The sequence below is a fragment of the Mustela nivalis genome (assembly GCF_964662115.1).
Source record: "Mustela nivalis genome assembly, chromosome: 2".
NCBI lineage: Eukaryota > Metazoa > Chordata > Mammalia > Carnivora > Mustelidae > Mustela > Mustela nivalis.
Window position 1 is genome coordinate 84,862,587 of NC_139021.1, and position 24,487 is coordinate 84,887,073.

The following is a 24,487-nucleotide window of genomic DNA, read 5'->3' on the forward strand; positions in this document are numbered from 1 at the left end:
AAAGAGTCAAGGAAGGCTATCTGTTGAAAGCTAAATCATTCAGGAACGATATAATCTTGGAATTATACTAAATGATGAGACATTGATAATTATGACCTGTGCTATAAAGGTGTTTGTAAAACAGAGACCAAACCACAGGGTCTAGTGTAGTTACTTTGAACAATTTTTAATGGAAATAGGAGGAAATAGTTAAAAATAGCTGGTTTGCAACCAATTCATCCCTTTGAAAAGGAGCTCTCTTTACAGGTGGGACAGGAACAAAGATTGTTAACTGCCTAATATCCTCAACAGGATGTCTGAGAAATAATGATTTTTGCCTGGTGGAAGAGACCTTATCCAAGAATGCCCTTAGCAGGATGTCACTAGCTAGAAGATTACTTGTAATAAACCAGTAAGTTTATATTTTTGAAGGGCATAAAGTGGGTATGTTTCATAATGTAAACACTCCTTGCTGTTTGAAGGGGCCTACAATTGCATCAGAAACCTCAGCTGTTATTTAGGGAAAGAGATTCCATGTCAGATGTGAGAAAGAAGGACCAGGGACCACTTATGAAGTCTCAGATGACTCTCTACTTCATCAAAACTGTGGGTTTTCTGTATCCTCGAAAGTACAAATAAAACTTTTTATTTCTGTGTGATAATGTGCCTCAACTAGAAATTCAGCCTAAAAATATGCTGTTCAAGCCTAGGAGTTATTTACTAAAGAAAAGTATCAGTTAAATTTTGATTTAAAACTAACAGTGTTGCTATGGCTAGTGATAATTATTATACAACCTCTTGTTTATTGTTATATTGAGTGTTTTCTATGTCGAGTTCACACACTCAACGAGCCTATGAGTTAGTTGAAATGGAAAAGTCAAGTAAGTTTGCCAGTGTGACAGAATAAGTGGCAGAGACTATGATATGGAAAATAATGACATTTCTCAGGATTGGTGTTCTCAGATGTTGGTAAGCTGCAACAGAAGAGGTCGAGAAAGTAAACATTAACATACACTTGAGAATTAGATGGCTTTGATTAAATCCCAGATCCAGCTCAGATTTGTGTGGTCATAGGCAAGATACTACTTTTTCTGCATGACAGCAACCTCTGTTAAACATTGACAGAAAGAATATCTCCCACATGGAATTATTGGGCTCCTCTAAAAATAAGTTTTAGTTAATATAATTACTATTATTCTCAATTAGACCCACTGCAAAAACATTGGATTCCATGATTTCCATAGTTTTTTCCAATTCTAAAACTGCACAACTCTGAGATTCGCAGTGGGCTGCTTCACACAGCCATGTGACACATCATGCCATGTGAGGTCCAGCAGGTAGCGAGGACACAACTCTGGAAAGAGAACTCCCACAGCTATCTACCACAGTACCAATCTTGTCAAACCTTCCATTCTTTCCTCAGTGGCTCCAAAAGAAGAAAGGGGAAGACTGGTGGGAGTAGTAAGTCAGGGACAGCAGCATTAAAAGAAAAAAAAATTTATTTTATTTTTTTTTTCTATTCTTAAATTTTTTATTTTTTTATTTTTTATTTTTTTTACAGTTACCCTTTTATTTTTATTTTTTTTAATATAATTTTTTATTTTTTATAAACATATATTTTTATCCCCAGGGGTACAGGTCTGTGAATCACCAGGTTTACACACTTCACAGCACTCACCAAAGCAAAATTTATTTTTTTCACTGTTCCAAGAGTCATTGTTTATGCACCCTATTCAGCGCTCCATGCAATGCGTGCCCTCCTTAATACCCACCACCAGGCTCAACCAACACTCCACCTCCCTCTCCTCCCAAATCCTCAGTTTGTTTCTCAGAGTCCACAGTCTCTCATGGTTTGTCTCCCCCTCCAGTTTCCCCAAGTCACTTCTCCTCTCCTTCTCCCAATGTCCTCTGTGTTATTCCTTATGCTCTACAAGTAAGTGAAGTCATATGATATTTGACTCTCTCTGCTTGACTTATTTCACTCAGCATAATCTCTTCCAGTCCCATCCATGCTGATACAAAAGTTGGGTATTCATCCTTTCTTATGGAGGTATAATATTCCATTGTATATATGGATCATATCTTCTTTATCCATTTGTCTGTTGAAGGGCATCTTGGCTCTCTTCACAATTTGGCAACTGTGGCCATTGCTGCTATGAAGATTGGGGTACAGATGGCCCTTTTTTTTTTTTCACTACCTCTGTATCTTTAGGGTAAATACCCAGTAGTGCAATTGCAGGGTCATAGGGTAGTTCTATTTTTAATTTCTTAAGAAATCTCCGCACTGTTTTCCAAAGTGGCTGCACTACTTTGCATTCCCAGCAACAGTGTGAGAGGATTCCCCTTTCTCCACATCCTCTCCAACACTTGTTGTTTACTGTCTTAATTTTGGCCATTCTAACTGGTATAAGGTGGTATCTCAGAAGAATGAAACTTGACCATTCTCTTACACCATACACAAAGATAAACTCAAAATGGATTAAAGACCTCAACATGAGGAAGAAATCTGTCAGAATCCTAGAGGAGAACATAGGCAGTAACCTCTTTGACATCAGCCACAGCAACTTCTTTCAAGACATGTCTCCAAAGGCAAAGGAAACAAAAGCAAAAATGAACTTTTGGGACTTCATCAAGATCAAAAGCTTCTGCACAGCAAAGGAAACAGTCAACAAACCAAAGATGCAACTCACAGAATGGGAGAAGATATTCGCAAATGACACTACAGACAAAGGGCTGATATCCAAGATGTATAAAGAACTCTCAAACTCAACACTCAAAAAACAGATAACCACATCAAAAAATGGGCAGAAGACATGAACAGACACTTCTCCAAAGAAGACATACAAATGGCTATCAGACACATGAAAAATGTTCATCATCATTAGCCATCAGGGACAGCAGCATTTAAAGGAATGTGCAGGTGAATGGTATTCACAGGTGGTGGTGGAGAGTGAGCTGAGATGTGGGAAGAGGAGAATGAGAACAGCACTGTCATTTGCCTCAGCTGCCACAGGGATGGGGAACATGGCATTCTGACAGCTGTATCCTTTCTCTTCTGTTCTGGGAAAGGGGCTCCAGATTTATGTATAGCCAAGAAGAAAACCCACAATGAAAATATTTATACTCTTCAGTAATTAATTCTATTTAACAATTAGTATTCAAATGTACAAATTTTATATTAAAAAAGAATCATTAAATAGTCTTCAATTTAATAAGTAAAATTTAACACATAAGTCAGAATAAGTAATACTTTTGAAGGATCCTAACACTGACTGTATTTAAGAAATAATACACGGTGACATCTATTAGAAAAAAGTGAATATATGCAGATGTTAGAAATAACACTAAAAATGGCACTGCTAATAAAAACACAATGTACAATCATTTACCGTGATGACAAAATTCATGCTTTTCTTATACCCTCCATATCTTTCATATTTTATACCCCCTTACATCTCGCATAACAATGAGACTTTGTGGTTATTTATAACCAAATGTATCTTGTAACTCTCAGGTCTAAATTAGACACCATTTGGAGGATGAGAGATCCAGGCATTTTATTGGCATGGAGAAGAGATTGCAAGACAGGGGTAATGAGGGAAAATGACTTAAAATAATATGTCTTCAATCTGTGTACAGATGGGAGAGTTTTGCCATTCTTCCTGTAACCCTACACAAAACCAGGACAAATGCCAGCTGGAACATGCTTCCATTTGAGGGAAAATTAAGAATGTTTATATTCTGAGATAATTTGAAGACTAGTGCTCTCATAAACACTGAATAATTTTTTTTTTGTAAAGTAGAAGATTTTTTTAATAGTCTGTTTTCATTTTGGAATTCTGCTTAGATGACCCTCTCAAGATCTTTTCCAGTATGCTTCCTTTATTCTAAGCTACTTTTACACACCTAACTTTATTTTCAGATTAAAAAATAAATCTCAGTGTTTCTTTAAGTTACATTTTTTTCCCTAAAGATTTAACCCATCTACTTGACAGAGAGAGATCACAAGTAGGCAGAGAGGCAGGCAGAGAGAGAGAGGAGGAAGCAGGCTCCCTGCTGAGCAGAGAGCCCGATTTGGGACTCGATCCCAGGACCTGAGATCATGACCTGAGCTGAAGGCAAGGCAGTGGCTTAACCCACTGAGCCACTCAGGCGCCCCTAAGTTACATTTTTTTTTTAAAAGATTTATTTATTTATTTGACAGAGAGAGATTACAAGTAGGCAGAGAGGCAGGCAGAGAGAGAGAGGAGGAAGCAGGCCCCCTGCTGAGCAGAGAGCCCGATGCGGGACTCGATCCCAGGACCCTGAGATCATGACCTGAGCTGAAGGCAGTGGCTTTACCCACTGAGCCACCCAGGCGCCCCCTAAGTTACATTTTGAAATCATTCTTCTGGGGGCGCCTGGGTGGCTCAGTGGGTAAAGCCACTGCCTTCAGCTCAGGTCATGATCCCAGAGTTCTGGGATCGAGTCCCACATCGGGCTCTCTGCTCAGCAGGGAGCCTGCTTCCTCCTCTCTCTCTCTCTGCCTGCCTCTCTGCCTAATTCTGATCTGTCTGTCAAATAAATAAATAAAATCTTAAAAAAAAATCATTCTTCTGTACATAAGCATGTTTCTAAGGCCTACTTTTTAAGGAATAGAGGGTATTTCCATTTAGATTGATATGTAGGCAAAATTTTTTTGACTTATGGCCATTTTTTTTAGTTATACCATTCAAATATTAGTTCAAATATAACTAAGGACTTAAACAATACCAACCCATATATACATGCCCCAAATCTCAAATACTTTGTCAGGGATTAAAAAAAAATTGAAGGTCAACATTGTCTTTATTACTAAATTGTTTTGATCAAGGCGTTCCAGGATTTCATTTTTTTGTGATTCAGCTATATGTTGCATTGGGTTTTCTGGGTGACATCTACTTGAGCAGGCTTTGCTAGTGTCTTTCTTATCATTATCATGGAGCAGATGAGGAAATGATTGGCAGTCAATGAGTAAAGTATTAGCTATCTTACATCACTCTTTCTATATCATAGGAATATAGAAGAAGCAAAAATCCAGTCATAAAGAATGGACATAAATCAACTTTCACTGGTCTCCAGAAGGAGGTCCTTGGCATGGATAATTTAACTTAAAAATACCCTCAGACCATTTATTCTCTTTATACTTCTGCTGCTGGAAAATCACACAGCTTATGAAATAATGACAGTAATTTTCAAGACAGATTTGACTTATTGTGGCAGACTGTATTTTTCAAAGTGGCATGACTTTATTTTTCATTCCAAGTAAACTTCATATAGTGTGATTATATTGAAATTCTTCTTATCTACTTGGAGGTTTATGTGACTCCCTTGAACTGAATAGATCAGTGTTACTGTTTCAATTCAAAGAATATGGTGGAAATGAAGCCATGTGATTTCTGAGATTAAGTCATAAAACACCACATAATTCTGCCTTTCTCTCATGTAGCCAGCTGCCATGCTGTGAGGAAGACCAAACAAGCCCTTGCAGAGAGACCGCATGGAGAAGCTATGGGTCAGTGGAAGAGCCAGCTGAGGCCCAGCCAACAGATGGCTTCAGCTGTCAGACAAATGAAGATACCTCCCTATGATTCCAGTCCCTATTGTACAGTCACTCCTGGCTGAGAACCGAGATGTGAAGCAGAATGAGCCATCCTACTGTCTCCAAATTCCTCACCCACAGAATCAGTGAGCATGAAAAAGATGCTCATTTTACACCACAGTGTTCTGCAGTACTTTGTCATATAATAACCAAAACAGACACTGTCATATAATAACCAGAACAGACACAGATAGAAGCAGTCAGATTTCATGACCTGCCTCCACTCAGAACCTCCCCGTTCATGTCTCCATAGGGAAGATATGAAAAACTACTCCTCTTTATGAGAAAAGGAATCACCCTGAGCTTCCAAACCTTGTTAACTCACCAGTGCATATCCCTTCTAAAGAGTAGAAGTATATAAATGCTAAGGCTTCCAAGACTTATATTAAATCTCCTTCCTCTAGATGTTACTGGACTATAAGCAGCAGAAAATAGACATAACTAAAAAGGCAGTTGTGGAGTGGGAGATAATACTGCAATGAATTTATTAACAATGGAAATAAGCAGTAAGTATAGACATTTTATAAGAATACAAAAAATAAGTTTCTTTTGGGTATGGATAGTTTCTCCATCATAATAGCCTATAAAATGTAAATTTATCATTACATATATTTCAGATTTCTAGATATTGTATCAAACTATACAAATGATATTCCCATAATGTTGTGGGAATGCTGGGATTTGGAATCACCTCCATTTCCTGACTTTATGACTTTGAATGTTATTTGACAGTTCTTTGTCTTGGTTTCTTTACCCACTAAAAAAAAAGAAGATAAAAAATATCTACTTTAATAACCGGTTATCAAATAGATTGTTTGAAATTTTGACACTAAATCAGAAATACAAATAGATATGTCCTATGTTGGTACAATGTTGAATACATTTCCTGAGGCAAATTGTATAAAGCTTAACGGGCTGAACAAAGCATCAAAGAGCCCATAATTATTTGCTCTTAGAGTAATTTATTTATTTTATTTGTAGTTTATTCTGTTTGCATTAGTGGCAGATGGGGTATTAGATTATATGACAGAGTACAGGAGCAAATTCATTAAACCTTTACAGAATAAAAAAAAAAAAAAAGAACGGGAGAGCTTATAGTCAGCTCTTTAAAACTCAGAATGTTTGGACTGTAGTTTACAGTGACTTTCATGTAAGACTTATATGTTCAGATGGAAATGGAAGGTGAAGGGGATGGAGGGAAGGGGAGAAGTTTTTATTTCTGCTATTCTCCATGAATGAGACTATAATTCAAATGCATAGAACAATTTCTTTCATTACCTAATATACATCTGTTATCTCTGCGCGCCCGCACACACACACGCGCGCGCGCACACACACACAATTAAATTGTGGCCCTGGTATAGAGGGACAAGCTGCAAAATCTTCCATACCATTTGGCAAAGAGCCTAAGAGGATGGCATTCCCAGCAGAGGTTGTGAGCTGGTGCAAGAGCACAGAGGGGGAGGTGGTAGCAGATGCACTGGGGTTGGCTGCACTCCACGCTTCCAGGCTCCAGCTGGCAGGGCACTGGAAGAGGAGGTGAGCCTGGAGCAGTGGTAGAGGCACTGTGGGCAAGAACATGGGGCCTGTGGGAGATGCTAGTCCCAAGAGCAGACCCTCACTCCCAGCCATTCTTTCAGGGGAACTCAGTCTGCACTGGACACCCAATGATGAACAAGCAGTATAATCAACAGGTTACATGGAAAAGAAATTCTTAAACTCAATAAATGATTAAAATGACAATGATTGGAAATGATTACGATGACATGAACGTATATCATTTGGAAGGCAGTTTTATGCTACACACATATAGTCTTTTTTTTAAAAAGATTTTATTTATGCATTCGAGAGGGAGAAGGAGCATGAGCAGGCAGGAGAGTAAACAGCAGACTCCTTGCTGAGCAGAGAGCTGATGTGGGCCTAGATTTCCAAGACCCTGAGATCATAACCTAAGCTGAAGGCAGACTCTTAACCCACTGAGCCACCCAGGCACCCCCACATATACAATATTATCTAGAAAATAAAAAGAAATATAGTTTCAAGTATTTTGCTTTGGATATTTAATTTTCATATTAATTTACATTATTTTTATTAAGTACTTCTCAATAACACCCCTGCATCTATGTATATATTCATACACAGATATTTGAAAGAGAGAAATACTTAATAAAATACTATTTGATTAGTAACATTGTCCAGTTGTTAAATAACTGTCAAGAATTAACTTTAATAGCAGGGCATATGGTTAGTATGGTCACCTCTCTTTATGAATCGAATGCTTGGTTTATGAAGTGTCTTTTTCAAATGGGATTGAGATTCCTGTTGGCACTTAATGACTTTTATTGAGATATATAAGGCCACTCATTTGGCATTGCTCAACCTTATTGATCACTTCCACAGGAAATACTTTCTTCATCTTTACTGTGCCTGTGATAGTCTTCTCTTTTATTCATATGATACTAGTCTTAAATTATCTTCTTCCAGAAACACTTTGGAACATGTTCCAATACCTTTCCCTTAGCCACCTGCATACAGTTACAAGCTCTTTTGAGTCTAGCTGCAGAGTCTTACACATAATATCTGTTTCCTCAGAGCTTAGCACAGTGCTTTGGAGTATAACTTTTAGAAAATTCCAAATTTCATCAGGTCTCTTTCCAAAAAAGTCTCATTTCTTTCCCAATTTCATTGAGATATAATTAACATATAACATTTTAGAACTTTAAGGTGTACAAAATATTGATTTGATAAAGTTTTGTATTGTAATACTATTGCTGGTGTAGGGTTAGCTAATACCTTCATCATGTTCCATAAATTACCATTACTTCTTTTTTGTGGTGAGAACAATTAAGATCCAATCTCTTAGCAACTTTCAAGAATATTATATAACATTGTTATCAATTTTAAAAGTCATAGCATAAAACACGGTGTTGATGTCACATGACTATATAACATTGCTAATATCTGTCACGAATGCCAGAGATGGGCTGATGAGTTTTCCTTGAAACACTGAAAAAGAAAATGACTTCCTAATGGCTACTAACATGAAAATACATTGATTTATTTGATATCCCTTAGGTGTAGTCACAATAGATCAGCATCTATCTCACTATGTAAATTTGTTGTTAATTCCAAATAAGCCAGTTAAGAGAAAGCATTAATTCACTGAGAATACTTTGGGGAGAAAATGGTGTTGGTATGGTATATCTCTGTTATTTTTTACTTTCCCTATATTCATATTTTATATTTTATTACTATTAACCATTACTATAAAATGGAAATAATGCTACTTCTGGTAGGGTCATAAAACATTGGTACCAGAAGTGATTTTTAAAATATGTGGTATTACCACATAATCCAGCAATTACATTCCTAGGTGTGTCCCCGAGTGATTTGAAAACTGGAAGCAACAAAGCTATTCCTTAATATGTGACTGGATAAACAACCATGGTATATGCAAACAATGGAATATTATTAAGTGATAAAAAAGAGCTATTAAGCCACAAAAAGATATGGATAAAGTTAAATACACATTTTAGTGTTAAAGAAGGCATTCTTAAAAAAGCTACACAGTATATGATTCCAATTAGATGACATTTTGGAAAAGGCATAACTATGGAGACAATAAGAAGATTGCTGGCTACTAGAAGCTCAAGGGGATGGAGAGAAGATTAAATGGGTAAAGCACAAGGGTACTTTTTTTTTTTTTAAAGATTTTACTTATTTATCTGACAGACAGAGATCACATGTAGGCAGAGAGGCAGGCAGAGAAAGAGGGGAAGGCAGGCTCCCTACTGAGCAGAGAGCCCGATGTGGGGCTCGATCCCAGGACCCTGATAACATGACCTGAGCTGAGGGCAGAGGCTTCCACCCACTGATCCACTCAGGCACTCCAGAGCACAAGGGAATTTTAGGGCAGTGAAATAATTTCCCTGATACTGTGATGGTGGATGTACAATAAAAAACATATGAACTTCAAAACCCTTAGAACTTCACAGTATAATAAGGGAAACTTAACATATACAAATTTTAAGAATAATTTAGGAGGTTGAGGGGTCCCAGGAAGGAAAGCAGATCATAACAAGAGGATCTAAGTATTTACAAATATATAAAATAAGTTCCCTGAAGGGGTGGAGAAAATGTGCTGATTAGTTGGAAATACTGGAGTCTATAAGACTAGAGACAAAAGAACTACATGTAAGCACTATACTCCAGTTGATAAGGTTTTTTTCCCAAGAGGGTAAGGATTAGCAATGCTGATACTGCATTGGTATTAAGCAACTGAGTGAATAGATGGCAGATGGTGTGAGCCAAGTTTTTTTAGTTGGAGTGGGAATTTACAGACAAGTAAAGGGAGGAAGCTAGCATAACCAATGTAACAATGAGATGGAGATCTCAAACTAACATCATGTTGATCTTAATACAGGTACAGATAGTTGGATATAGAAAATGTAGTTGTGTGGATATACTTGTGCTATTCTATAACATCTATTCCTTATTCTGTCAAGTGACATAGTCTTAAAGAGATGAAGCCCCAGTAGCAATGAGCATGCTTAGCACCCAGACTGTGGTTTCTAATAACATCCTCCAGGACCAGTGACCAGAGACAATTTTAGGATGAGACAAGTAATATATAAGATGGGCCTAGTACAACTTTAGTGCCAGAAAGTGAAGATGTGTTCAAAATAAATATATAAAGCCATAATTCAGAGAAGATGTCAAAGGAAAATGAATAGTCTCTGAATGGCTAAAGCTGGAACAATTTGAGCAAGAAAAAAAAAGTATTATATTATAACCCAAGGTGTAAAATAAACATCTATGTGTCCATACTGGAAGAAAGAAAAAAGGAAGAAAGAAAGAGAGAAAGGAAGAAAGAAAGAAAGAAAGAAAGAAAGAAAGAAAGAAAGAAAGAAAGAAAGAAAAAAAGAAAGAAAGAAAGAAAGAAACTAACTCTAAATATTTTATGTAATATTTCTCCCTTAAGGAGGTGTTATACAACCCACCATTCCTTAAGTGCAGACTGTACATATTGACTGCCTTCCAAAGTATGGGAAGAGAAAAGAGTAACTTCATGGTAGAGTGAACTGACAAACATTCCCTTCAGCCCGGTGATGAAGGCTAACAACAATGCTATGTCATGTTGATAGTATGTACCCTTGATGTGGTGAGCATGGCATTTTACCTCTGTTTTCTTCCTCTCAAACTGTAACTCAAATCCACGTCATGATAAAAACCATAGGAAAATCCCAAGGAATAATACTTTTCAAAACTGTCAGGATCATCAAAAATAATGTAAGTTTGAGCAACTGTCATAGTTAAGAGAAGCCCAAGGAGACATCATTAAATGTAACATGTACAGGTGGGATGCTGGAACCAAAAAAAGGACATGAGAAAAAAACTAAGAAAATCAGAATAAAGTTTAGACTTTAGTAAATACTTATGTATGAATATTGGTTCACTAAATGTAACATGTACCATGAAAATGTAAGATATTAGCAATAGGGGAAGCTGGGTAAAAAGTATATGGGAAATTCTGAACTATCTTCTCAATCTTACTGTAAATTTAAATCTGTTCTAAAAAAATAAGTCTATTTAAGACATACTAATCCTCCCACTCTTCTTGTATATTTGGTTCTGGCTCCCAGCTTCAGCCATTGTTTTTTCTCTTTGGTTTTGATCTTGGGAAGTTTCTATAGATGTATCTTAAAGTTCACTGACACTTTCCTTAGTTGTATCCAGTCCACTAATGAGGCCATCAAAGAGATTCTTCACTTCTACTATAGTAGTTTTCATTTCTATCATTTCCTTTTGATTTCCTCGTAGATTTCCATTTCTCTGCTTACACTACCTGTTTTTTCTTACATGTTGTCTACCTTTCTGTTTTTCCTGTCCACTTGACAGCCTTTAGCAAATTATTCATTTTATTTTAAATTCCTGGTCTGATAATTTCAAAATCTCTGATGTATCTGAGTCCAGTTGTGATGTTTGTTATGCCTCTCCCATCTGTACTTTTGCTTTTTAGCCTGTGTTTGTGGTTGCTGTTGTTGTCATTAAAGGACAGACATGATGTACTGAGTAAGAAGAACAAAGGTTAATACGCTTTCAGTGTGAGGTTTCAGGTTTGTCTGGTTGCTGGGTAGGCTGTATTTACTGTTTGCTATGCTGGCAGGTGCCAGGGGCTAATACATCCTCTGGTGTCCTTGTTTTCATCTCTTCTATTGTGTTTAGGCTCTCTTAGGGACTCCTAAAATTGGGTCTGAATCTTGCAGTTCTTTTTAGCTCTAATCCTCCATTATTATAAAGGAATGTTTTGGCTACAGTGGTAAGGTTGGAGGGACGGTGATGCATTCTGTGTTCCTATGATTAGGTGTTGCCTCATGGCCCTGGGTTATGACCTTCACAGGCATCTCTCAGCTCCTTTCACCCTCCTAGGTGGGTAAAAAGACTAATGGTGGCTGGTCTTGGGCATTTCCTTTCTCCTCTGTTGGTCAGACTCAGGTAAAACCCAAGCCAGGAGGTTCTAGGAAGATAGTTTCCCTTGATGGCAGGCTTTTTTGTATGAGAACAGAATGTTCTGGGTATATTTCATAATGACTACTTTTATCTCCTCTTGCTTGAAGCAGGCAGGGATTATTATCTGACCTTTCCCTTGAGAATCTGGTGTGGTTCTTGCAGGTAAAACTCACAGAAGTATGAGGCACCCCTAAGACGAGGTTCACATGAATATTTTTTTTTCCTCTTGAGCTAATCCACACTCAGCCTCCAGGACAGTTACATATCTTTCACGTGTCCCCACCAGCTGCAGTGTCTGCTCCCTGTGGGTTCTGGTTCTCTGTACTCCCTTCCAGTTTTCAGGCTGAGTTGCCTTGTCAACTCAGTTCTTGGATAGATCTGAAGAAAAGTCACTGATTTCCAGTTTTTCTCTTGTGGGAAGGATGGGAGTGTTAACATCTGAGTTCTTTACTTGCTAGACAAGAACCTGGAAGTTTCCAGAAATAAAATGGAGTCAGGCTATGTTGCCTGTTCGAGGCACTGAATGCAGGGACTTGCAGTAGCTTGAGAGCAGAAGATAGCTCTTTGTTGTATTGACAGCCATTTGGCCACAGGCCGTGTGAAATTTGGATGTAAACTCAGTCCTATGTTGTTGATACCATCCAACTTTTGGACACTTCATTCTATTATTCTACACTTTGAGCAAATTAATCAACACAGAGGTCAAGGAAATTAAGCATCTTAAGCTTAAATAACCAAATTTATGTGGAAAGGCATTAAATAGACTCCATACTTTCTTAGAAGTGTGACTTACATTTTTCTTTCTCATTAAACTTTTGCTTTAAGGGGATCTCAAAATTTTGTGACAGATTTTTGGTTGTTTCCATTAAGTGATCAACTTTGTCTCTAGGAGATACACATATTGTGAAAGACTAGAGACTGTTAGATTCAGAAAGCCAGAATATGCAAGAGAGACCAAATTTTCAGTGAAGATACTTATGCTTTCTGAGCACTGGAGGTGTCTGTCAGCCTCACAAATACCTGGTGCAAATGTGGATGAAGTCAGAATCCTCCACGATGTAGGAGAAAAATTTGGTGCCAGCTCTACTGAATATGTCATTTAAAATTGGATCTCAGCTCTGCTAAAGGTTGAGTCCTCTCTTTAATTCAAGAAGGCGCAAGGAAAGATTCATTTATTCTGCACCAAAGATCATTTCATCACTGCTATCAGGAAGCTATGAAGCTGCTTGTGCCAAGGGACACACAAGGTTATTTACCAGAGAGGTAACCTCCTTACCCAAAGGAGGTAACCTCCTACCTCCTTACTCTTGTCAGTGTATAAATACCTGTCTCAGACTTGTTCCAGTCTTCTCTTGTAGGCATTTGGAAATAGGAATCAAGTAAAATGTCTCCTAGACTGTGCTATCCTCAATATTGAACTTTTTTCTTCAGGGAAGTGGTTTCCAAACTCTTCTGCCATATGAAGCAATGAAGAATGTTCTGTATGAAGCTCTCCTTCTGGGGCTTTTGGGGCTGTCCTAGACAAGAATAGCACCTGCCATTGATTTAGGGCTTTGTGTACCAGCTACAATCCAAGCACTTTCCACGTGTTAACTCACTCGACTCTCAGAATAACTAAGAGAGAGAGGCAGTACCGTGACTAGCATTCCCTGGGTGAGGAAATTAAGGCTTTGGAAGGGTAGGCCAGCTAGGCAAGCCCAAACTTGTGATAAGGGCCACTCAGCTCATGCCCTGGAACCTAGTGCCAAATGCTTTTTCGCAAAGGGATGCCTCTATGCTTTGCGACTATAAGCAACAAGGGTGCTTCAGGTTCAGTGTCACAGGTACCATCTCAGAAGATACTGCTGGTCCCTGGAGAAGGGGTCTTGGGGGCTCTGGGCATACTCTCTGGCTCCTCTTTATCATGGAAAGGCTGTCATTGCTTCAGACACAGTAGTGGAGGGTGACAAATGCCCTGCAGTCCACCAGCTACCACCTCAGCAAAAGTACTTTTTTCTTTTTTGTTTTTAGAGGCCAGCTTGTGAGCAAAAAAAGAGAAATGCATCATGTATTCCATGCTGATTTGGTTTCAAGTATTTTGTAATAAATTTTTGGAAACATTATCTTTGTATCAGGTGTTTTCTGTATGAGATCCTAGGACAGCCAAACAAAGAACCTCAAACTGGGTAGCTTAAAACAACAGAGTCTGTTGTCACGTTCTGAAATCCTGGCATTGGCAGAACCTGGCTCTTTCTGAAGGTTCTAGGGGTGGTTCCATCTTTGCCTCTTCCTAGCTCTGGTAGTTGCTGGCGATCCTTAGTGTTCCTTGAATTGAAGACAAACAAACTCTGCCTCCACTGTCACATGGCCTTCTCCACATGTGTCTTTCTTATCTGTGTTTTCTCCTCTTATAAAAATACCAGGCATCAGGGAACCTGGTAGCTCAGTCGGCTAAGTGTCTGCCTTCTGCTCAGGTCATGATCCTGTGGTCCTGGTATGGAGCCCCACATCAGGCTGCTGCTCAGTGGGGAGTCTGTTTCTCCATCTCTTCCCTCCCTGCTCACGCTCGCTTGCTCTCTCTCTTTCAAATAAATAAATAAAATCTTTTAAAAAACAAATAAAACATGAGGCATAGTGGATTATTGGCTACTCTAATCCACTGTCACCTCATCTTAACTTGACTGTATCTGCAAAAGTCTTATTTACCAGGTCGTGGGTATTAGAGAGGGCACGGATTGCATGGAGCACTGGGTGTGGTGCAAAAAAACAATGAGTACTGTTACACTGAAAAGAAATTTGAAAAAAAGTCTTATTTACAAGGAAGGTCATCTTCTGGGGTTCTGCCTGGACATGAATTGGGGGGCACTATTTGAAGTTGGGTAGTTAAATAAATATTTACTTCTCAGAAATTCTGTGGTTGAGCAGAGCCAAGAATCTAAGATCCAATTCTTTATGTTCACAGTGACCAATGTAGCGGACTTTGAGGGTCATCTCCCGGTCATCTCTGGGGACTCCCCTAACCAAGCCCCCAAATCTGACATGAATGGGAGAAACTGATGGTGGTGTCAACACTCACAAAATGCTATTGGTTTACTTGGGCTCAGACTGTGAAAGTTTTTTAAAGGCTAAGTTTAAAGAGTAAGGTTTGAGAAAGATCTAGAGATCTTTGAGGAAATTGAGAACTGCATTTTGAAATCTAAGAAATTTCAGATCACCTAGATGCTCGGAAATTTTTAACCATTAATACTCAGAAACAACTGCCAATAATCTTGGTACCAAGTGTTTGCTGGCTTGCAGCCTCTGACCAGAGTAAAGCAAAAGGATCTGTATTGATTTATTTTCATGTTCAGTGACATGATAAAGCATAACAAACATAAAAAGTACAGTATCTGTATAATTTGTTTTCATATTCAGTGACATGATAAAGCATAACAAACTTGAAAACAGAAAGGGCATGGCTGAATTTCATTTGATTCTGTGTTGATTCACAAGACTATCTGACATTACTGTGTGTCTTGTTATTCTTTCTAAATAAGAATTTGGCAACCTCAGTAATTTCCTAAATGTAACTCAAACCTCCATGGAATCTGGTAATTAGGAGCCCAATGGTTAGTAAAAGTTCCAGAGAACCACAGTAATAGGTTTATGTACAAATTTTCTGCTTCCTGCCTCTATGTGCATCGTGGATTATCTATGCTCAGCATTTTATTTCTCTGGAATATGGTGAACCTATCAAAACTCAGCTCAGCAAAATATCAGAGGTTCTCTTTTGATATGTCCATTTTACACTTTGGGTCTTGTAGACACTGCTTCATTACCAGGAGTTCAGTAAATCAATACACATGGTTTAATATCAAGTATTGATCTGGGGTGAAGAAGCTACCTTTTCTGCTATTATCACTACTGATGAGATATGGCCATGTAGAGGTTAAGGGAGAAGCTCAACCCTCCCTACTTTGATATGAATTTGGGGGAGCCAGGGGAAGCACCAGTCAAAAGGACATCAGTAAGTTATATACAGTGAATAGGGATTCCTCCCCATTCTTATTTAGATTAACAGTGACAATAATGTGTCCTCAAAGGTCAGCACTGCTGTTTGTGTCCTCTTCTTCCCTCCTGCCTCCCCCTTCATTCCCCAGACACTGTCTACCCTGCCTGGCTGATTGGAACAGAACTGGCAGACCAGCACACTCAGTCATTATTAAGAAAAGTCTGCTCCTGGGAATACAAATTTGTATTTTGAAAGGGGATCCACTGCCACTGAGTTATACCTGTTGCTTGAAGGAGAAACAAACAATTACTTACTTGTACCTACAAGAGAGAAAGAGGCATAGATAGTGTTAAAACTCAGGAGTCTAGACTCTGTTTTGCATCCCAGGGCTGCTGCTGATCTGTCTTACCTCTAGATTATGTCCTTATGTATTAAATAAGGATACTATTAGTACCTATCATGTAGAATTATGTGCAAGTTAGAGTGGTAACTACAACAGTAGATAGAAACAGTAGATAAAACCACACATTTATATTGCATAACCAAGAAGTATATTTCAAGCTCGAAAGAAGTCTCAGACAGATATTTCCAGTGGGCCAGTATTGCTCCTCCAGTGGGTCAGAGAAAAGTACCAAGGTTATGAAGTTTCCATACACTCTCAGATGGGAAAGATTTCTATGGGCCAGGTCCTGTGATGGTACCCATCACTTCCACTCCCAGTCCACTGGCCAGAACTGTCATGTGACCACAGGTAAACACATGATTGGTTAGAAGGCATCTGTGTGACCAGGGAGAAGAGGTAGCGGATTTGGTGGACAACCAGCCTCTTTCTGTCACAAGACTTATGCAGAATAAATGAGTTAACTTATGCAGAATAAATGAGTTAACACATACAAAGTGCTTGGAATAACTACTGTAGATAAGCTTTTATAGTTTTTCTGAATATTTAATCATAAAAATTTTCAAATATACAAAAAAGCTGAACCAGTCTTATAGTGCAGACCCCTATGCCCACCACCTAGATTCTGCATTAATATTTTATTCTATTTGCTATATTAAATCTATCTATCCTGCCCTCCAGCTATCAATCTATCTCATTTTCCCATCTATCGATGTAAGCTACATCAGTACATTCCTCCCCTAGATACTTCAACTTACATACTACCAATTAGAGCTCAAGATCTTTTTTTTTTTTTTTCTTTTGAGGTTTCTTCTTTTCTTAGGTACAGCATGCTTTGAGTTTTGATAAACACATTTCCCAGGATAACCAAATTTCTATTAATAAAGAGAATATTGCTATCATCTTAGAAAGTTCCTTCTTGGCCTTTCTCAACTGCCAACGTCCCCAAGGCAATCACTGTTTTAATTATTTTCCACCATGGTTGCCTATTATAGAACTGAAAACAAATAGGAGGATTCAGTATGCATTTTTTTAAAGATTTTATTTATTTATTTGATGGACGGAGATCACAAGTAGGCAGAGAGGCAGGCAGAGAGGGAGAGGGTAAGCAGGATCCCAGCTGAGCAGAGAGCCCAATGTGGGGCTCGATCCCAGGACCCTGGGATTACAACCCGAGTTGAAGGCAGAGGCTTAACCCACTGAGCCACCCAGGTGCCCCCAGTATGCATGTTTTTATATAATGCCTCTTTCATTTAGCATTATATTTTCTGAGATTTATTCACATTGTTGTATATATCAGTAGTTCATTCCTTTAAGTTGGTGACAAGACTGTGTATCGCTGCATATCAGAGGGTCACCCCCCCATTTTCCTTTTGCTGAACACACAAGCTATTACTAATAAAGTTCCATAAACATTCTGTACATGTCCTTTTGTGGACATGTGTATGTATTTGTTTTGAGTAACGTAGAAGTAAAATTGCTAAGTGATAGGGCTGGTGTATGTCTAGTTATATGAGAAACATGATTCATTGAAAAATGAAGAATAAGTCATAAGCAAAATAATTTCCATGAGACTAGTGATTCTTTTCATTGACTGGGTATTACAATCCTCCATGAGGCATAAAAACAACAGATACCAAGTCCTGTCCCAAATTAACACTGAGGAACACAATGAGAGGTCCTTGTATTTCTAAGGCACTGCAGAATTTTTCAGCATAGTTCGTGTTAATAGCTCTGGGTCTCAATGCACTGCAGAAATTTTTCAGCATAGTTGGTGTTAATAGCTCTGGGTCTCAATGAGCTTCATGATAAAAGGTGGTATACTTATCCGCGTATCCTCAAAACCTAGTATAGTGTGGAATTCATAGGATATGTGTGACAAATATTTGTTGAACTGACATGTTAAGCATTCTGGCTTGAATATTAAATATTCTTAATCTTTCTTAATGAGTACATCAAATATTAGGTATGGAAAACCCAAGTACTCAAATGATTTCGATTAAGAGTCTTACTTTACACAGTAGTTCCATTTATATTTTCAGGGTTAACAAGCAACAATTAAGAACTTAATTTTCGGCGGAGGAGTCAAGATGGCGGAGAAGTAGCAAGCTGAGACTGCTTCAGCTAGCCGGAGATCAGCTAGGTAGCTTATCTAAAGATTGCAAACACCTGAAAATCCATCGGCAGATCGAAGAGAAGAAGAACAGCAATTCTGGAAACAGAAAAACAACCACTTTCTGAAAGGTAGGACTGGCGGAGAAGTGAATCCAAAGCGACGGGAAGATAGACCCCGGGGGGGAGGGGCCGGCTCCCAGCAAGCAGCGGAGCAACCGCGCACAAAATCAGGACTTTTAAAAGTCTGTTCCGCTGAGGGACATCGCTCCAGAGGCTAAACCGGGGCGAAGCCCACGCGGGGTCAGCGTGGCCTCAGGTCCCGCAGGGTCACAGAAGGATCGGGGGTGTCTGAGTGTCGCAGAGCTTGCGGGTATTGGAACGGGAAAGCCGGCTGCAGAGACAGAGCCGACAGTAAGCTCACAGCTCGGGGTGACCTTGAACCGGTCACAGGCTCGGTGAGCTCGGAGCGCGGCCCGAGGTCAGGCAGACGGGAGTGACTGGGCGCTGTTCTCTGAGGGCGCCCTGAGGAGTGCGGCCCTAGGCTCTCGGCTCCTCCGGGCCGGAGACCAGGAGGCCGCCATTTGTATTCCCGTCCTCCAGGAACTCTACGGAAAGCGCTCAGGGAACAAAAGCTCCTGAAAGCAAACCCGAGCGGATTACTCACCCCAGCCCCGGGTAAGGGCTGTGTAATTCCGCCTGGGGCAAAGACACTTGAGAATCACTACAACAGGCCCCTCCCCCAGAAGATCAACAAGAAATCCAGCCAAGACCAAGTTCACCTACCAAGGAGTGCGGTTTCAATACCAAGGAGAGCAGCAGAATTCCAGAGGAGGAGAAAGCCAAGCACGGAACTCATGGCTTTTTTCCTGTGATTTTTTTTAGTCTTGCAGTTAATTTAATTTTTTCTTTTTCATTTTTTTTTTTTTTTCTTCTCGCCTTCGGGTAAATTTTTTTTTTTTTAACTGTTACCTTTTTCTTTTTTAACGATTTTTTACTAGTTTATCTAATATATATATTTTTTCTTTTTTACATTTTTCTCAGGTGTTTTCTTTTTTAAAAAATTTTTTTCTTTTCTTTTTTTTTTTTCTTTTCTTTGTTCTTTTTTTTTCTTTCTTCCTTTTTGAACCTTTTTTTATCCCCTTTCTCCCCACTCACGATTTTGGATCTCTTCTAATTTGGTTAAAGCATATTTTCCTGGGGTTGTTGCCACCCTTTTAGTATTTTACTTGCCCCTTCATTTACTCTTATCTGGCCAAAATGACAAGACGTAAAAATTCAACACAAAAAAAAGAACAAGAGGCAGTACCGAAGGCTAGGGACCTAATCAATACATACATCGGTAATATGTCAGATCTAGAGTTCAGAATGACAATTCTCAAGGTTCTAGCCGGACTCGAAAAAGGCATGGAAGATATCAGAGAAACCCTCTCGAGAGATATAAAAGCCCTTTCTGGAGAAATAAAAGAACTAAAATCTAACCAAGTTGAAATCAAAAAAGCTATTAATGAGGTGCAATCAAAAATGGAGGCTCTCACTGCTAGGATAAATGAGGCAGAAGAAAGAATTAGTGATATAGAAGACCAAATGACAGAGAATAAAGAAGCTGAGCAAAAGAGGGACAAACAGCTACTGGACCACGAGGGGAGAATTCGAGAGATAAGTGACACCATAAGACGAAACAACATTAGAATAATTGGGATTCCAGAAGAAGAAGAAAGAGAGAGGGGAGCAGAAGGTATACTGGAGAGAATTATTGGGGAGAATTTCCCCAATATGGCAAAGGGAATGAGCATCAAAATTCAGGAGGTTCAGAGAACGCCCCTCAAAATCAATAAGAATAGGCCCACACCCCGTCACCTAATAGTAAAATTTACAAGTCTCAGTGACAAAGAGAAAATCCTGAAAGCAGCCCAGGAAAAGAAGTCTGTAACATACAATGGTAAAAATATTAGATTGGCAGCTGACTTATCCACAGAGACCTGGCAGGCCAGAAAGAGCTGGCATGATATTTTCAGAGCACTAAACGAGAAAAACATGCAGCCAAGAATACTATATCCAGCTAGGCTATCATTGAAAATAGAAGGAGAGATTAAAAGCTTCCAGGACAAACAACAACTGAAAGAATTTGCAAATACCAAACCAGCTCTACAGGAAATATTGAAAGGGGTCCTCTAAGCAAAGAGAGAGCCTACAAGTGGTAGATCAGAAAGGAACAGAGACCATATACAGTAACAGTCACCTTATAGGCAATACAATGGCACTAAATTCATATCTCTCAATAGTTACCCTGAATGTGAATGGGCTAAATGCCCCTGTCAAAAGACACAGGGTATCAGAATGGATAAAAAAACAAAACCCATCTATATGTTGCCTCCAAGAAACTCATTTTAAGCCCGAAGACACCTCCAGATTTAAAGTGAGGGGGTGGAAAAGAATTTACCATGCTAATGGACATCAGAAGAAAGCAGGAGTGGCAATCCTTATATCAGATCAATTAGATTTTAAGCCAAAGACTATAATAAGAGATGAGGAAGGACACTATATCATACTCAAAGGGTCTGTCCAACAAGAAGATTTAACAATTTTAAATATCTATGCCCCCAACGTGGGAGCAGCCAACTATATAAATCAATTAATAACAAAATCAAAGAAACACATCAACAATAATACAATAATAGTAGGGGACTTTAACACTCCCCTCACTGAAATGGACAGGTCATCCAAGCAAAAGATCAGCAAGGAAATAAAGGCCTTAAATGACACACTTGACCAGATGGACATCACAGATATATTCAGAATATTTCATCCCAAAGCAACAGAATACACATTCTTCTCTAGTGCACATGGAACATTCTCCAGAATAGATCACATCCTCGGTCCTAAATCAGGACTCAACCGGTATCAAAAGATTGGGATCATTCCCTGCATATTTTCAGACCACAATGCTCTAAAGCTAGAACTCAACCACAAAAGGAAGTTTGGAAAGAACCCAAATACATGGAGACTAAACAGTATCCTTCTAAAGAATGAATGGGTCAACCGGGAAATTAAAGAAGAATTGAAAAAAATCATGGAAACAAATGATAATGAAAATACAACGGTTCAAAATCTGTGGGACACAACAAAGGCAGTCCTGAGAGGAAAATATATAGCGGTACAAGCCTTTCTTAAGAAATAAGAAAGGTCTCAGGTACACAACCTAACCCTACACCTAAAGGAGCTGGAGAAAGAACAAGAAAGAAACCCTAAGCCCAGCAGGAGAAGAGAAATCATAAAGATCAGAGCAGAAATCAATGAAATAGAAACCAAAAAAACAATAGAACAAATCAACGAAACTAGGAGCTGGTTCTTTGAAAGAATTAATAAAATTGATAAAACCCTGGCCCGACTTATCAAAAAGAAAAGAGAAAGGACCCAAATAAATAAAATCATGAATGAAAGAGGAGAGATCACAACTAACACCAAAGAAATACAAACTATTATAAGAACATACTATGAGCAACTCTACGGCAATAAATTTGACAATCTGGAAGAAATGGATGCATTCCTAGAAACATATAAACTACCACAACTGAACCAGGAAGAAATAGAAAGCCTGAACAGACCCATAACCAGTAAGGAGATTGAAACAGTCGTTAAAAATCTCCAAACAAACAAAAGCCCAGGGCCAGACGGCTTCCCGGGAGAATTCTACCAAACATTTAAAGAAGAACTAATTCCTATTCTCCTGAAACTGTTCCAAAAAATAGAAATGGAAGGAAAACTTCCAAACTCATTTTATGAGGCCAGCATCACCTTGATCCCAAAACCAGACAAGGATCCCACCAAAAAAGAGAGCTATAGACCGATATCCTTGATGAACACAGATGCGAAAATACTCAACAAAATACTAGCCAATAGGATTCAACAGTACATTAAAAAGATTATTCACCACGACCAAGTGGGATTTATTCCAGGGCTGCAAGTTTGGTTCAACATCTGCAAATCAGTCAATGTGATACAACACATCAATAAAAGAAAGAACAAGAACCATATGATACTCTCAATAGATGCTGAAAAAGCATTTGACAAAGTACAGCATCCTTTCCTGATCAAAACTCTTCAAAGTGTAGGGATAGAGGGCACATACCTCAATATCATCAAAGCCATCTATGAAAAACCCACCGCAAATATCATTCTCAATGGAGAAAAACTGAAAGCTTTTCCACTAAGGTCAGGAACACGGCAGGGATGTCCATTATCACCACTGCTATTCAACATAGTACTAGAGGTCCTAGCCTCAGCAATCAGACAACAAAAGGAAATTAAATGCATCCAAATCGGCAAAGAAGAAGTCAAATTATCACTCTTCGCAGATGATATGATACTATATGTGGAAAACCCAAAAGACTCCACTCCAAAACTGCTAGAACTTATACAGGAATTCAGTAAAGTGTCAGGATATAAAATCAATGCACAGAAATCAGTTGCATTTCTCTACACCAACAGCAAGACAGAAGAAAGAGATATTAAGGAGTCAATCCCATTTACAATTGCATCCAAAACCATAAGATACCTAGGAATAAACCTAACCAAAGAGACACAGAATCTATAGTCAGAAAACTATAAAGTACTCATGAAAGAAATTGAGGAAGACACAAAGAAATGGAAAAATGTTCCATGCTCCTGGATTCGAAGAATAAATATTGTGAAAATGTCTATGCTACCTAAAGCAATCTACACATTTAATGCAATTCCTATCAAAGTACCATCCATCTTTTTCAAAGAAATGGAACAAATAATGCTAAAATTTATATGGAACCAGAAAAGACCTCGAGTAGCCAAAGGGATATTGAAAAAGAAAGCCAACGTTGGTGGCATCACAATTCCGGACCTCAAGCTCTATTACAAAGCTGTCATCATCAAGACAGCATGGTACTGGCACAAAAACAGACACATAGATCAATGGAACAGAATAGAGAGCCCAGAAATAGACCCTCAAATCTATGGTCAACTCATCTTCGACAAAGCAGGAAAGAATGTCCAATGGAAAAAAGACAGCCTCTTCAATAAATGGTGCTGGGAAAACTGGACAGCCACATGTAGAAAAATGAAATTGGACCATTTCCTTACACCACACACAAAAATAGACTCAAAATGGATGAAGGACCTCAATGTGCGAAAGGAATCCATCAAAATCCTTGAGGAGAACACAGGCAGCAACCTCTTCGACCTCTGCTGCAGCAACATCTTCCTAGGAACAACGCAAAAGGCAAGGGAAGCAAGGGAAAAAATGAACTATTGGGATTTCATCAAGATCAAAAGCTTTTGCACAGCAAAGGAAACAGTTAACAAAATCAAAAGACAACTGACAGAATGGGAGAAGATATTTGCAAACGACATATCAGATAAAGGACTAGTGTCCAGAATCTATAAAGAACTTAGCAAACTCAACACCCAAAGAACAAATAATCCAATCAAGAAATGGGCAGAGGACATGAACAGACATTTCTGTAAAGAAGACATCCAGATGGCCAACAGACACATGAAAAAGTGCTCCATATCACTCGGCATCAGGGAAATACAAATCAAAACCACAATGAGATATCACCTCACACCAGTCAGAATGGCTAAAATCAACAAGTCAGGAAATGACAGATGCTGGCGAGGATGTGGAGAAAGGGGAACCCTCCTACATTGTTGGTGGGAATGCAAGCTGGTGCAGCCACTCTGGAAAACAGCATGGAGGTTCCTCAAAATGTTGCAAATAGAACTGCCCTATGACCCAGCAATTGCACTACTGGGTATTTACCCTAAAGATACAAATGTAGTGATCCAAAGGGTCACATGCACCCGAATGTTTATAGCAGCAATGTCCACAATAGCCAAACTATGGAAAGAACCTAGATGTCCA